The 17788-nt window shown below is 37.0% G+C and overlaps 1 long non-coding RNA gene across 1 annotated transcript in view; it reads left to right on the forward strand.

Annotated features, from left to right (window-relative positions):
* LOC139356549 (uncharacterized) overlaps positions 1-17788 on the forward strand; it is a 156681-nt gene that overhangs the window by 124208 nt on the left and 14685 nt on the right. The window contains exon 6 of the long non-coding RNA XR_011608552.1: positions 14974-15097. This is a non-coding gene — a long non-coding RNA (uncharacterized lncRNA). The remainder of the gene's footprint in view (positions 1-14973; positions 15098-17788) is intronic.

Raw genomic sequence — 17788 nt, forward strand, 5'->3', positions numbered from 1 at the left:
CATGTAGAAAATTAATCGATCAATTATGCTTACATAATGAGAATCCAATAAAAATTCTGGACAATGAAGCTCAGGCAAATTTCCCTTGTTTGCAGTCCTCCAAGTGTATTGTCACACATTGGTGTCAAGAGGGTAACATCCTGATGACAATGGAAGCTTCCTTTGGAACCTTCGAAGATTCTTTGACTATTAGTTTGGCTGGTTCTCATTTGTATTATTTCCCTGAAATAAACCATAACTGTGAGTGTAATAGCTTTCAGTGGGTTCTGTGAGTCCATCTATTAAATTATCAAAACTAATTTTGATTTTAGGAACCTTATTCAAATTGTAGTCAGTGTCACCAGTGAGGGTTATCTCTTGTGAACTCTTTCCTCTAACTTTGTAGTTCTACTCTAACTCCTTGTAATACCTGTCAGATGCCTTGGGCAGAGGTGGAAGTTCTGGGGATTTTGTTTCGAAACCTAGACATTACAGCAAAAGAGAAGGGATGTGGGCAAAATTTAGGTGAGTGTCTATTGATAGCAAAATGTTCACCAGGAAGAAGCAAAGGAGAAAAACAATGGAGTCTTAAAAAGTTCTTACATAACACACTCTAACACAAAGAATTATGCATGTGGGAATTATACATGTGAATACAGTTTTAAGTGATCAGTTATGACTGTTATGACAGGTGGTATAGCTTTTCTTTCATACCCTCAGAGTCTGAATTCTTCAGATTCTTCCATGAATTGTTCATTTTTCAATTCTAATTTGTTCATTCTGGGCGGAGCCTGATGAAAAGATTAGAGAGAAGGGAAAAGAAGAAGTATGAAATCAGAAGGAAAAGAGATCCTGATTTTGTGGTCTATCTTCACATAATCAGACCTTTTACATTGACTAGGAAGAATAAGAATAAAAGAGGAAAATCTAGCTTACCATTTATATGTATCAAAAAAGTCTATAACCAAGTTACACACTTAGATATTGTAACTTGAACAATTGTTATTTCTATAATTTACTTTAATATACTTTGAGTTTGAAAATGCAGCATATTTGTGCATAAGTTAACTTGTATCTATTCTCTAGGTAGTTGTTAACATTTTTAAGTATGTTTATCAGGAATCCACACATCAAATGAGGTTAAACTAGCATTTGAAAAAAATCATAATCACCTTTCTACATTCCAAAAGCAACTATGGGCAAATTTCAAATACTGATATTTAAATGTGTACTAGAAATTTTATTAATTAGTACAAATAATGCTAGAAATAATTTTTAATTTTTAAAATGAGTCATTTTCAAGATAAATGGCTGGAAATATTTTACAGATGAGCCTAATTTTTTAAATGGGTTATAACAATCTAATGAACACAGAAGCTTAATATCTTCAGGGTAACTTTTTAAGTCTAGAAATATCTTTTAACTAAGTATTCTGTTGCAAAGTTTAGCAGGCCCTACAGTCCGAATATTATTGCATTATTGTTTTCTATTGAAATCTTTTTTTTTGAGAAGGAGTCTCGCTCTGTCGCCCGGGCTGGAGTGCAGTGGGGCATCTCAGCTCACTGCAAGCTCCACCTCCCGGGGTCATGCCATTCTCCTGCCTCAGCCTCCCAAGTAGCTGGGACTACAGACGCCCGCCACCATGCCCGGCTAATTTTTTTTGTATTTTTAGTAGAGACGGGGTTTCACCATGTTAGCCAGGATGGTCTCAATCTCCTGACCTCATGATCTGCCTGCCTCGGCCTCCCAAAGTGCTGAGATTACAGGCGTGAGCCACCACGCCCGACCCTATTGAAATCTTTCTACAAAATGTCTGAAAGCCTATGATTAACAACAGTTTGTACAATTATAACTATATGCATATAAATATATGTAAATAAATATGCAAATAATCACATATATAAATACACATACATATACACACACTTACACATACCTATGTATGTGCATAGGTATATACATACCTGAGTATATGTATGTATACACACCTATACATACCTATGTATGTGCCTATACATACACAAATATATATGCGTGTGGAGATACATGCATATATATGTATTAATAAGAGGCTTGTACATAACAAAATTCATTCTGAGAAGACTTGCTTTAAAACCACCAGGTAACTTAATTTGGGGGAGGAAACAAAAAGTTTCTGCCACCTGTATTTGTAAGGATTCATTACTGTTTATCAAAAATAACCGAAATAGCCAAACTGAATTAAGTTGTCTTGCAACAATGTTTAAAAAAATTTATCTCCATCATTTCTAAGCCAACTGATATTATTAATGAATTCCCACTAGCTGAAAAACAAGAAATAAAACTAAAAATAAAATAGTGTTGAAACAATTTATTAATATTTCTCTCATAAAAATATAAACATGTTTTGGGTAATTTATCAATTTTATTATATAAAATCCTCTTTTTCTCAGATCTCCTATTTTTCCCTCTGTTTCTTTCCACAATGGTGGCTGGATACATGGAAGAAAGGAAAGTTTCTGAAAGAGTTATAACCAAGGAAGACTGGATCTAGAAAAGTGTTCTGGATTATTCAAACTCTATTATCAAGCTTGAATTTCAACTATTCTTCTGAGATATATACTTGTATATTCACCTCCATTCTTGACAGCTATACTAAGATAGCTCGTAAATATGTCAAAACAACAAAGTCCAAAGATTGTTTTTTTTCTATACCTAAACCTCCTCCTCCCCCAGTGTTTCTCATCTTAGTAATGTCTCCACCACACACTTCATTGTTCCTGCCCCAAACATAGAATGTGACGTAAGTTCCTCTGTCATACCCATATTGTCATGTAGACTTGGCTATTTCTATTATACACCTATTCTATCCTTTCATATTTATCTCCAAGTTGCCATCATCTCTCAACCTCACCTACTATAATGGCTTTATCACCATTCTACAGGCTTCCATGGTTACAACTCACAATCTATACTTCACACTGAAGTCTTAGTGATCTTTTCAAACTTAAATCAAATCATGTCACTACCATGCTTAAAATCTTCCAGTGGCTTCTCATCATATTTATATTGTACTCACATTAGGTGATATACTTTTAAAAAAGAATTCGATATGTCTCTTGAATACTTTTCCAACCATAACAATGTATGTTGTTTGTGCTATAGAATTCCCTGCACTCTAGATATGCTTGTGGTATAATTTCACATGTTCTTCTATCCCCACATATTTCTGGTAGCTGGTAGTTACCTCTAGAGGTTTGGTGTGATTCCATTCTTCTTGTTATTTTGTGGGTTTCTTTCTTTTTTTTTTTTTTTCTCTATTTGTTTTTCCCCATGATATCAGGAGGTACATAATGTGAAGTGATTCCTCTTTTGGTCATGTTAACATTGATATGAACATTTAGGCTAATAATGCTAAAATCTATTAGCCTAAATCTTCTATTAAAAACTTTCATATCAACATTTCTCCTAATATTTTAGCATCTATTGATGGTCATAAACTAGCTCCATTATTTCATTAGGTAGAAGTCATATTTATTATATGCCAAAAATCAGTCCACATTGTCTTACTTCAAAGGAAGTTTTTTACATGAGTTTCTATGAACTATGTATGCAGAAAAGTACTGTAGTGTTTAATTAATAGAGACTTCTTAGCCATAGCCTAATGGAATTTTACTCTTTTGTTAACATGATGGAGTCTGAGTTGCTTTTTAATGGCCTTATACAATTGACTCTTCCCATTAGAAAGCAACATTCTTTGCTGTATATTATTTTTATGCATCTATAAGGCAATTTGTGTTTTGAAAGCTCTTTGTATTTTACCTGTCATTATCTGGCTATTCTTTTGTAATTCTTCTTTCATACAGAACATAACATGAAATCAGATAACAAACTAGAGAGTAGCTTATCCTTCAGTTGACGCATACACAAAAATTCACACAATTTAGCTGAGACATCAACTGAGAAGTTGGTCATACAGAGAACAGCGTACTATCATTCCAGTCAGAGAGGACAGCCAGTGCAAAGAGCCTAAAGAAGGAATGAATTTGTCTTCCTTGAAAGCCTGAGAAAAAATTAATGTGGCTACAGCATACTTAGTGAGAAGTAGAATTATATGCAATAAGATCATATGAGTGGCTAAGGGTCACATCATATATGTCTTTCAGTGGAGGCCATGATAAATAATTTGAATTTTAATTGATTCACCATGAAAAGGAATTGCGAGGTTTGTGTATGGTGGTGACATGATATTATTCATGTTGTTGAAAGATTAATTTAGATTGGTGCTATGTAAAGAAAGTATGTGTGACAATGAAATTAGAAGGATCAAATAAGAAGGCAATTGCAATAGTCCAGGGAAGAGACAGCAGCCTGGTTTGGGTGGCAGCAGTAGATATGGAAGAAACAAGGACAAGTTCAAAGACTATTTGGAAGTAAAACTAATAGGAATTTCTGAGGTATTGGATGGAGCCAGTGCTAGGGAAAATGGAAGAATCAGGGTAAAACTCTGCCTACACAAATAGAGGAAACTGAGAAGGAAACAGTTCTGTAAAGTCCCGGTTTGAGCTTGATAATAATAGAGTTAAAAATGGAGTTCTCAATAGGTGGTTAGATATTTGGCTTTAGAATTCTGGAGGTTAGCAGCTTAATAAACAAATTTTGAATCCATCAGCAAAAAAACTGATGGCAGTGTGCACCTATAGTCCTAGCTACTCTGGAGACTGAGGCAGGAGAATTGCTGGAACCCAGGGGGCAGAGGTTGCAGTGAGCTGAGATCGTGCCACTGCACTCCAGCCTGCCAACAGAGTGAGACTCTGTGTCAAAAAAAAAAAAAAAAAGTAGGAAGAGAGTATGGGTAGGAAACAGCGACTGACAATGTCTCAACCCTGGACCACTTCAAATATTTAGAAGTTAGAAGAAAAAGCAGCAAAGGAACCTGAGAAGGAGCTGCCAGTGAGGGAGAAAATTAGAACACTGTAATATCAAGAAAGCTGAGAGGAAGTTGAGAGCAGCAGAAGTAACTATTGGCTATGGCAGCATGGAAGTCATCTGGGACTTTGACAAGGAATATTTCATAGGGAAAAGGCCCAGACATAAAAATGACATGATTTAAAGTTAATCATAAAGTACACTAAGATAAATAATCTGTTTGAGTAACAGAAATATGTGGAACACAAGAAGGAAAAACAGCCCCATTAAAATCCTTGAAAATGAGAGACTAACACATGGGGCTTAATGGTTGGGTTTGTCTCTGTTCAGAGTAGACAATTTTCTTCTGCTGTTAAAGAAGAAAAGACAGAAAACATTGAGAGTGGTTGAAGGTAGGGTGGTAAGCCATTTTGTTTATGCTTGTTTATTACAAACCTGAGGATGTCAACTTAGTGTGAAGATCCAGAAAAGAATGTGGAAGCTTAACGAGCATAGGTATGCAACAGTTCTATTGGGAATGGAGATTTAACAAGGGATGGGGATAAAAGTTTAATCTCAATGCCCATTTGAGAGATATAACTTGGACATAGCAAGGACGAGTTTTGTCAGACAACAATTTGGAGTGAAAAAGGGGCAATGGTATTTAGGGCATTTGCAAAGAAGTGATTATGATACTGGAAGCTACTGAGGTGAGGGAGTGATAAACAATGAAAGTGTTATGTGAAGCATAAATGAAATGTCTAAAGAGAGTAACAAATTCTGAAGTAATGCTTAGAGTAAGTGAGATGGATGAGTAGAAGTTGGTAGTTTAAGAATGTACACTTGCGGCTGGGCGCGTGGCTCACACCTGTAATCCCAACACTTTGGAAGGCCGAGGTGGGCAGATCACATGAGGTCAGGAGTTCAAGAATAGCTTGGCCAACGTGGCGAAACTCCGTCTCTGTAAATACAAAAATTAGCCAGGTGTGGTAGTGCAGGCCTGTAATCCCAGCTACTCGAGAGACTGAGGCATGAGAATCACTTGAACCCAGGAGACGGAAGTTGCAGTGAGCTGAGATCATGTCACTGCACTCCAGCCTGGGTGATAGAGCAAGACTCCATCTCAAAAACAAAAACAAAAAAACAAAAAAAACCATGTACACTCTAAAGTGGAATTTTGAAGGAGGAACAGCAGACACTGCAAAGATTTGGGGGAACCTCTTATGAAAGATGAAATAAAAATAAGTTATCATCTGTAAAATAAGTGAATGAAGTTAAAAACTCATGTTTGTGATGATTATTTCAATAATGCTTATGTAATATTATCACATTCTTTTAAAAATAAACTTTTGCTATGCTTGTGGCTATGTGTTACAAATGCCCTAAGCAAGAGTTCTGGCTACCTTTCAGATTTTTTAGCCCTGGGCTGCAATTTCTGTTGATGAGTAGTGAGACAATGCATGAGTGAAAAACCATAGGTTAATTGATTAACATCTCTACTTTGTAGTGTTGTAATCTGCAAAGAGGGGGACAATGCTACTTAACTGGATGGGTGGATTGACAATCTGTGTGTGTGTGTGTGTGTGTGTGTGTGTGTGTATGTGGGCATTGTACTAGAGGTGTTCAATAATATTTACTTATGTTTGCACTCTGGTCCTGTTTTCAAAAATGCTATATCAATGTTTGCTTAAATACATTTACAGAATCTTAGGTTAAACAATTCTAAATATATGGTTTTGATTTTAAAATATTGTCATTGGTGGCATGGGAAATGAAGAGACATTAGTTAAAGGGAGTAAACTTTCATTTATAACATAAATAAGTTTTAGAGATACAATATACAATGTGGTGACTACAGTAAACAATATTATATTATATACTGGAAATTTGCTTAGAGAGTAGATATTAAGTGTTTAGCCACACATACAAAAAATAACTATATAAGGCAATGGATGTGTTAATCAACTTGAGTATGGTAATCATTTCACAATAAATATGTATATAAAATTATTATATTGAGCACCTTAAGTATATATGCAATTTTTATTTGTCAATTTTGCTTCAGTAAAGCTGGTAAAAATATTATTATACCTTTTTTCTTCAGGACCTCCTAGGATCTTTATTTTACTTATGCATATTATGATTAAAGAGGAGATTGATTATATTTATTCTGAATTCTACAAAAATTTATTATGATTAAAACTATTTCTAAGACACTGAATTTCCAAGGATCACACTTTAGGAATGCTGAGCTACACTGTCTCTCAGAATATCTTTTTCTCAAGATAATGAAAATATCATTTCTTTTTAATACATGGACTGAGTTTGAGTATTGAGAGCAAAATGTAGTTAAGATTTGTTGATATAGGCCGGGCGCGGTGGCTCATGCCTGTAATCCCAGCACTTTGGGAGGCCGAGGCAGGCAGGGATTCGACATAGTGAAACCCCATCTCCACTAAACATACAAAAATATTATCCGGCAATGGTGGCAGGCACCTGTAGTCCCAGCTACTTGGGAGGCTGAGGCAGGAGAATGGCGTGAACCTGGGAGACGGAGCTTGCCGTGAGCCAAGATGACGCCACTGCACTCCAGCCTGGGCGACTGAGCAAGACTCCGTCTCAAAAAAAAAAAAAAAAAAAGATTTGTTGATATAATGATTAAGAAGAAAGGATGCTATGGTTCTTACCCTCAAGGAACTTAAAATCTAGTTACTTTTGGTTATTTAAAGTTATCCCGCAAATATTCTTCAAGGAATACTTTTTATCTATCCTTGTTTCCTGGCAATAGTACTCTCTAAATAACATGTAGCTAGTAATTAATTATTGTAACAAAATGACAAGGGCTTAGGGTGCAACTCAAAATTGTCAAATACCAACATTCCCAGACAGATCACATATGCTGCAAATATTCTCATCAACATCTTCAAAGTAAAGGCAATGACTTTGTTAGACCTTTTACAGACTAGACAGAAAGATTTTAAAAAATTAAGAAAATCAATATATTGTTTTGCAAACTGGCCTACAGTCAGACAGCAGAGACTTCAAGCCCCAAGCCAAACTTAAAATCAGAATTTCCAATGTCACGTAACCTTCTCAATGAGCAGAACTGAGATAATAGACATGAAGCTCCCATTTGCTCAAGCACTTTGATTAGAGCTATCTGTGTGCCCAGCTCACCATTCAAAAGATAGAGCCACTAACAATTTCCACCTTCAAAGGACATAACTGTTCTCGTCTTAGAGAAAAGCCATACACAACACATTATGTGGAGAAAATGAATCACTGTGAAACAACCCAGAAATGCCATGGAAAGAGAGGATGAGAATAGGTTATGAACTTACATAAACAGCCTGAAGCTCATCCTGTAGTTATAAAATGATATTCAGAAGGGGTGATGAGTGATGATAAGATCCTGGGTGTTAATGATTGCTGCAATCAAACATACAGTAGACCAGATCATGAGATATACCTGTGGGGGCTGATTCATATGTGTGGTAGTTGACTTATCAATCTCAGGAAATCTCCAAGTATTGTCCTGGACCAGCATCATTGGCATGACCTGGGGACATGTTACAAAGAAAACTTCTTGGATGCCCTTTTACACACCAGCTGAATCAGAAATTCTGTGGGTGGGGCTCAGTAATCTGTAACAGGTCCTCCAGGTGATTCTCATGCACACTAAATTTTAAGAACTATTGATCTCTCCAAATCATTTTAATAATTTGCATACTAATGTAGTCTCTTCTCCGAAAATCCTGCCATAAAACAGTTCTGTACTTTTTCACATGGTTTGTCCACATTTGGCAATGGCCTAATCCAAGGGGGGAAGATGAAAGAATGTTGATGAAAGGCAGCCAGAAAGGAGTCACTGGCCTCAGTTTTCAAGCTAAGCTATATGTATGCAAACAGTGATGCGACAAGCAATGGTCAGTGATTAGCAGATTTGGCCACAACTACACACAGCTGTAGGGTCACAAGCATCATCTTTGTTGGCAAAAGCTACATAAATAAATCCTTAATTATAACGCCTGTTGCATACCTAAACAAAATGAACCATTAGTATTTAACTTATCATTTTGAAAAGTTCTATGGACTATGAAATGTTGAAAATAAATCATATTATGAGCCATTTTTCAGCAAAGAACAATAATAAGACACCATGGGATGCTTGTTGCTAATAGAGGGATATTTCATGAGGCCTTGTGGAGGAAGATTTTTTTTTTCAGAATTCACATTCATGAGACAGCACTTGGTTAGCTGCCATTGTAAACCCATTAGGAATACGCTAACTAGCAGCCAAAGAGAGAAACCTGTGACAAAATGATGAACTCAGGCAAAACATATTTAGGTTTAGAGTCTCTGAAATGTTTATCCCACCCCAAACATTCCCTACTATCAGCTTTGGCATGGCTCTCTGCTCCATCATAAGGTGGCTCTTTTCCTGCTGCTTAGTTTAGTCCAGGAGGGACAGCAGCCAAACTTGCCCTGTCCAAACATCAGCTGGCTGCTTATCTGACCACAACAGCTCCATGGGACAAAGTTCCTCTCCTAGAGATAAGCAGTCCCTTCCATTCTGGGAAACAATTGGCTCTGGAAATGTAGTATGTGCAGAGCAAGATTAGTAAGAAAGTAGAAAGAGAAGCCAGAGTAGGACATTGTAGAGAAAAAGGGATAAAGATGGAAGGAGAAAAGGAAGAATATTCTGCTTTATCAGAGACTAGGATTGTAACCCCTGGTTTTTGTTGTTGTTTTTGTTTTCTTTCCATTTGCTGGGTAAATATTTCTCCATCCCTTTATTTTAAGCCTATGTGTGTCTTTGCACATGAGATGGGTCTCCTGAATACAGCACACCAATGGGTCTTGACTCTTTATCCAATTTGCCAGTCTGTGTCTTTTAATTGGGGCATTTAGCCCATTTACATTTAAGGTTAATATTGTTATATGTGAATTTGATTCTATCATTATGATGTTAGCTGGTTATTTTGCCCATTAATGTATACAGTTTCTTCATAGTGTCAATAGTCTTTACATTTTGGGTTATATTTACAGTAGCTGGTACTGGTTTTTCTTTTCATATTTAATGCTTCCTTCAGGAGCTCTTGTAAGGTGACAAAATCTCTCAGCATTTGCTTGTCAGTAAAGGATTTTATGTCTCCTTCACTTATGAAGCTTAGTTTGGCTGGATATGAAATTCTATGTTGAAAATTATTTTCTTTAAGGATGTTGAATATTGGCCCCCCACTCTCTTCGGCTTTGTAGGGTTTCTGCCGAGAGATCTCCTATCAGTCTGATGGGCTTCCCTTTGTGAGTAACCCGAACTTTCTCTCTGGCTGCCCTTAACATGTTTTCCTTCATTTCAACCTTGGTGAATCTGATGATTATGTGTCTTGGGGTTGCTCTTCTTGAGGAATATCTTTGTGGTGTTCTCTGTATTTCCCGATTTTGATGTTGGCCTGCCTTGCTAGGTTGGAGAAGTTCTCCTGCATAATATCCTGAAGAGTGTTTTCTAACTTGGTTCCATTCTCCCTGTCACTTTCAGGTACACCAATCAAATATAGATTTGGTCTTTTCACATAATCCTGTTTATTCCAGGAGGGACAGCAGCCACACTTGTCCTGTCCAAACAGCAGCTGGATGCTTACCTGACCACAACAGCTCCATGGGAAAAATTGGAGGCTTTGTTCATTCCTTTTCATTCTTTTTTCTCTAATCTTGTAATCTTGCTTTATTTTATTAAGTTGATGATCAATCTCTGATATCATTTCTTCTGCTTGATTGATTCAGCTATTGATACTTGCGTATGCTTCATGAAGTTATGCTGTGCTTTTCAGCTTCATCAGGTTATTTATGTTCTTCTCCAAACTGGTTATTCTAGTTAGCAATTGGTCTAACTTTTTTCAAGGTTCTTAGCTTCCTAGAGTTGGGTTGGAACATGCTCCTTTAGCTCAGAGGAGTTTGTTATTACCCCCTTTCTGAAGCCTACTTCTGTCAAATCATCAAACTCATTCTCCATCCAGTTTTGTTCCCTTGCTGGCGAGAAGTTGTGATCCTTTGGAGGAGAAGAGGCATTCTGGTTTTTGGAATTTTCAGCCTTTTTATGCTGGTTTTCCTCATCTTCATGGATTTATCTACCTTTGGTCTTTGGTGTTGGTGACCTTCGGATGCAGTTTTTGTGTAGACATCCTTTTTGTTGTTGTTGATGCTCTTCCTTTCTGTTTGTTAGTTTTCCTTCTAACAGTCAGGACCCTCTGCTGCAAGTTTACTGGAGTTTCCTGGAGGTCCACTCCAGACCCTGTTTGCCTGGGTATCACCAGCACAGGCTGCAGAACAGCAGAGATTGCTGCCTGTTCCTTTCTTTGAAAGTTTCATCCCAGAGGGGCACCTGCTAGATGCCAGCTGGAGCTCTCCTGTGTGAGGTGTCTGTTGACCCTTGCTGGGAGGTGTCTCCCAGTCAGGAGGCATGGGGATCAGGGACCCACTTGAGGAGTCAGTTTGTCCTTTAGCAGAGCTTGAGCACTGTGCTGGGAGATCCACTGCTCTCTTCAGAGCTGGAAGGCAGGAATGTTTAAGTCTGCTGAAGCTGCGACTTAGACTCCCACACAATAATAGTGGGAGACTTTAACATTCCACTATCAATATTAGACAGATAAACAAGACATAAAATTAACAAGGATATTCAGGACTTGAACTCAGCTCTTGACCAAGTGGACCTAATAGACATCTGCAGAACTCTCCACCCCAAATCAATAGATTGTACATTCTTCTCAGCACCACATTGCACTTATTCTAAAATTGGCTACATAATTGGAGGTAAAACACTCCTCAGTAAATGCAAAAGAATGGGAATCATAACAGTCTCTCAGACCACAGTGAAATCAAATTAGAACTCAAGATTAAGAAACTCACTCAAAACCACACAACTACATGGAAACTGAACAACCTGCTCCTGAATGACTACTGGGTAAATAACAAAATTAAGGCAGAAATAAATAAGTTATTTGAAACCAATGATAACAAAGATACAACACACCAAAATCTGGGACACAGCTAAAGCAGTGTTGGAATGAAATTTATAGCACCAAATGCCCACAGGAGAAAGTGGGAAAGATCTAAAATTGACACCCTAACCTCACAATTAAAAGAACTAGATAAGCAAGAGCAAACACATTCAGAAGCTAGCAGAGAACAAGAATAACTAAGATCAGAGCAGAACTGAAGGAGATAGAGACATGAAAAGCCTTCAAAAAATCAATGAAACCAAGAGATTTTTTGAAAAGATTAACCAAATAAATAGACCTCTGTCCAGATTAATAAAGAAGAAAAGAAAGAAGAATTAAATAGACACAATAATAAACAATAAAGGGGATATCACCACTGATCCCACAGAAATGCAAACTACCACCAGAGAATACTATAACACCTCTATGCAAAAAGAAACTAGAAAATCTAGAAGAAATGGATACATTCCTGGACACATACACACATAAATTGATGAACATATCTCAAAATAATAAGAGATATTTATGATAAACACACAGCCAATATCATGCTGAATGGGCAAAAACTGGAAGCATTCCCTTTGAAAACCGGCACGAGAAAAGTATGCCCTCTGTCACTACTCCTATGCAACATAGTATTGGAAGTTCTGACCAGGGCAATCAGGAAAGAGAAATAAAGAAATGGTATTCACATAGGAATAGAAAAAGTCAAATTGTCTCTGTTTGCAGATGATATGATTGTATAATTAGAAAACCCCATTGTCTCAGTCCCAAACCTTCTTAAGCTGATAAGCAACTTCAGCAAAGTCTCAGGATACAAAATCAATATGAAAAAATCACAAGCATTCACATACACCAATAAAAGACAAACAAAGAGCCAAATCAAGAGTGAACTCCCATTCACAATTGCTACAAAGAGAATAAAATACATAGGAATTCAACTTACAAGGGAAGTATAGGACCTCTTCAAGGAGAACTACAAACCACTGCTCAAGGAAGTAAGAGAGGACACAAACAAATGGAAAAACATTCCATGCTCCTGGATAGGAATAATCAATATTTTGACAATATACAAACTGTCCAAAGTAATTTATAGATTCAATGCAATCCCCATCAAGCTGTCATTGACTTTCTTCAGAGAATTAGAAAAACAAAAAACAAAAAACAAAAAAACTACTTTAAATTTCATATGGAACCAAAAATAGCCCATATAGCCAAGACAATCCTAAGCAAAAAGAACAAAGTGGAGGCATCACACTACCTGACTTCAAACTATACTACATAGCTACAGTAACCAAAACAGCATGGCACTGGTACCAAAACAGATATATAGACCAATGAAACAGAACAGAGGCCTCAGAAATAATGCCACACATCTACAACCATCTGATCTTTGACAAAAACAGGCAATGGGGTAAGGATTCCCTATGTAATAAATGTTGTTGGGAAATCTGGCTTGCCATATGCAGAAAACTGAAACTGGACCTCTTCCTTACACTTTATACAAAAATTAACTCGAGGTGGACTAAAGGCTTAAATATAAGACTTCAAACCATAAACTCCCTAGAAGAAAACCTAGGCAATACCATTCAGGACATAGGCAATGGGCAAAGATTTCATGACCAAAACACCGAAAGCAATGGCAACAAAAGCCAAAATTGACAAATGAGATCTAATTAAACTAAAGAATTTCAGCATAGCAAAAGAAACTATGAGAATGAACAGGTCACCTACAGAATCGGAGAAAACTTTTGCAATCTATCCATCTGACAAACGGCTAATATCCAGAATCTACAAGGAACTTAAACAAATTTACAAGAAAAAACAACCCCATCAAAAAGTGGGCAAAGGATATGAACAGACACTTCTCAAAAGAAGACATTTATGCAGCCAACAAACATATGTTAAAAAGCTCATTATCACTGGTCATTAGAGAAATGCAAATCAAAACCACAATGAGATAACATCTCATGCTAGTTAGAATGGCAATCACTAAAAAGTCAGGAAGCAACAGACGCTGGAGAGGATGTAGAGAAATAGGAATGCTTTTACACTGTTTGTGGGAGCATAAATTAGTTAAACCATGGTGGAAGATAGTGTGGTGATTCCTCAAGGATCTAGAACCAGAAATACCATTTGACTCAGCAATACCATTACTGGGTATATACCCAAATGATTATAAAGCATTCTACTGTAAAGACACAGGCACATATATGTTTACTGCATCACTATTAACAATAGCAAAGACTTGGAACCAACCCAAATGCCCATCAATGATAGACTGGATAAACTGTGGCACATACACACCATGCAATACTATGCAGCCATGAAAAAGGATGAATTCATGTCCTTTGCAGGGACATGGATGAAGCTGGAAACCATCATTCTCAGCAAACTAACACAGGAACAGAAATTCAAACATTGCATGTTCTCACTCCTAAGTGGGAGCTGAACAATGAGAACACACGAACACAGGGAGGGGAACATCTCACACTGGGGCCTGTCAGAGTGTTGGAGGGCTAAGTGAGTGATAGCATTACAAGAAATACCTAATGTAGGTGACAGGTTGATGGGTGCAGCAAACCACCATGGCATGTGTATACTTATGTCACAAACCTGCGCATTCTGAACATGTATCTTAGAACTTAAAGTATTAATTGAAAAGAAAAGAAAAGAAAAGAGTAGTTAGGGAAGATAAAGCAGAAAGGCAAAAGGGAAAACAAATTATTATTATCCAAACTCAAAAAGATTATACAGGATTTAGAATTCTTGCACACCATGTATCTCTCTTTCAAACAACAGCAAGACAATAAAATATTGATACTTTATTTCCATACATTAGCTCTACCTGTATGAAAACAAAACAAAGTTTATCTACCCAATACAATATAAATTATCCTTTGCATTAATTTCTATCAGTCTTTTAAAATTTCTTACATTAAATATGTAACAAATTAGGTCTGTGATTAAGGATATTTTAGCAGTATCACCCAATTTGGGCAATTAACTTTATGCCATATTGGTAAAATGTACCTACCTTTAAGACCTGATTTTATTCTGTAAAATAGCTACAGTTGAATAAGTTTATTCTCCAACATCTATTTTTCAGGGAAGATTGAAGTGATAAATATGGTTGAGTCTGACTTATAGTTCCAGGGGAATCTTTTTCATTCAACTTTGTGACCCACAAAATAGATCACTTTCATTGACTGCAGACATAACATTCCACTCAGGTGAGTTCATCAGGTTGAGTTGGGAAAAAAATTTCACATTTCTGTTCAAGGAATTATTTCCAAATTTCCACTTATCTTTAATATAAGTCACAAAACACCCATGTAGATGATTTAGAAGCGTACAATTAATGTAACTATTTTAAATGCCAATTGATATTAATCATGATGGATATCCTCCAGTTAATCTCAACTAATCTCAAAAAGAAGATTCTGCCTCAGTATATCCTTTGTTTATCTTACTGTAAATAGTAGGACTTGACAGATTTTTTTTACAACTTTATTTTTTGTCACAAATATTTAAATTTTATGAAATCAAAAGTCATGATTAATTCTAATCAAGAGGTAAATACTTTGAAAGCTTTCTACTTAGTTCAAGTGTATTAATTGCATTTTCTTTGCTACTCACAAACATTCTCTATACCAAAATATAGTATTCTTATGCCATTTGCTAATGGTAACATTATCCTCCCCCCCAAAAAATGTCAAACCATCCTAAATTTTAAAAATAAGTATATAGCATTCCTGAACATCATATTAATTCAAAATCAGCAAATAGGAAGAGAGATATTGCATATTTCAGCAAGCAAATGTAGACACAGATCAACAATTTGGTTATGCCATACAAATCATCGTTGTAATTCATAAAAGTCAAAGCAATTGTGTAATATGAAATTGTGTAATTTTCTTCCTATTGCAATTTATATTTCAATTATCCTGGTTAAAAATAATTTGTCATATTTGTAATGACTTCCAGGAAAAATAAATTCATTAGCAACTCTTGAATTGCAGTTGAAAGATCAACTAGCCAAGTTTTAGTTAGTAAATATTTTAATACTGCCATCTGAACATAAATGTACATTTGTCAACTTACTACTCAAGATCACTCACCTAACCAGGCGCGGTGGCTCACGCCTGTAATCCCAACACTTTGGGAGGTTGAGGCGGGTGGATCACGAGGTCAGGAGATCGAGACCATCCTGGCTAATATGGTGAAACCCCGTCTCTACTAAATACAGAAAAATTAGTCCGGCGTTGTGGCAGGCGCCTTTAGTCTGTTACTCGGGAGGCTGAGACAGGAGACTGCCATGAACCCGGGAGTTTGTAGTTAGCCGAGTTGGCACCACTGCACTTCAGCCTGGGTGACAGAGCGAGACTCTGTCTCTCAAAAAATAAAATAAATAAATAAATAAATCACCTGATGAATTAACTTTGACGGGAGAATCGGCTTCTCCCTGTTGACTCAGTGGTCTGTTTGATAGAGAACACTACCTCTCAAAATATAATTTTGAGGATCATTTGGATACACTACAAAGCAGCGGTTTGTTCCTCTGAGATGGTCTTGATACTTTCCTACTTCCTCAAGCTCCTTCCAGCCAACCTCTACTTTACCTTCATCTTCTGGGTATATCTACCTCATCCAGCTCATTCAGATGTGTGCTGTGCCTTTCATTCTCAATAATGAGAACAAACCGATTCCTTAATATTGAATGAATCTGACAAGCACATTTCAGACATGTGAGAGACTCCAGTAGAAACAAAGCTTTTGTTTCTCTTAAGCTTTATGTTAGATTTTATTTTCAAAAAAGGAGTCTTTTTTTTTTTTTTTTTTTTTTTTTTGAGACGGAGTCTAGCTCTGTCGCCCAGGCTGGAGTGCTGTGGCCGGATCTCAGCTCACTGCAAGCTCCGCCTCCTGGGTTTACGCCATTCTCCTGGCTCAGCCTCCCGAGTAGCTGGGACTACAGGCGCCTGCCACCTCGCTCGGCTAGTTTTTTGTATTTTTTAGTAGAGACGGGGTTTCACCGTGTTAACCAGGATAGTCTCGATCTGCTGACCTTGTGATCCGCCCGTCTCGGCCTCCCAAAGTGCTGGGATTACAGGCTTGAGCCACTGCGCCCGGCTTTTTTTTTTTTTTAAAGACAGAGTCTTGCTCTTGTCGCCCAGATTGGAGTGCAAGGGCGCAATTTCAGCTCACTGCAACCTCTGCCTCCTGGGTTCAAGTAATTCTCCTGCCTCAGCCTCCCGAGTAGCTGGGATTACAGGCGCCCACCTCTACACCCAGCTAATTTTTTGTATTTTTAGTAGAGACGGGGTTTCACCATGTTGGCCAGTCTGGTCTCGAACAAAAAGGAGTCTTCTTAAACTGCTTCAGTGTTTCCAAAAATTGACCCAATTATTGCATTCAGAGCACTAGGATAAGAGGGCTTCTGCCTAGAGTGTGCTAGTGACTTGAAAATGAAGGAATTAGGAGGGACTTGGCTGGAAAGGCCTATAGTAAGTTACTTGCTTTCTAACAGCTAATAAATGCACTGCCATGTTTTAAATAAACTATCTTAACCTACAGTCAATAATTCAGGAAACATCTAATTGACACAAGACGATAAATTCTCCTCTATGGAAACAACAGGTTTTGCCTATTTCCCTCAAGGTGCTTGTCCCCAGGAGATGATGGTAACTGTTCTCCATTATTCCCTATAATACTGTTATAAATCTGTAGACTATACTTATAAAATTAAAATATAGTACCTGCAAGTTTTCTAGGTAGTTATTTGCATCTGTTGTTTCATTCTTATGCCTTAATAAAAAAGCATTGTAAAGACCAGTTACTTTTCATTTTTTTAATAGAAGTTGTTCCTTTCAATAGAAGTGTTCTTTTCTAAGACTACAGGATGAGGTGGTAACCAAGTGAGATAA

The sequence above is a fragment of the Macaca nemestrina genome, chromosome 10 (assembly GCF_043159975.1).
Source record: "Macaca nemestrina isolate mMacNem1 chromosome 10, mMacNem.hap1, whole genome shotgun sequence".
In the NCBI taxonomy this organism is placed as follows: Eukaryota; Metazoa; Chordata; class Mammalia; order Primates; family Cercopithecidae; genus Macaca; species Macaca nemestrina.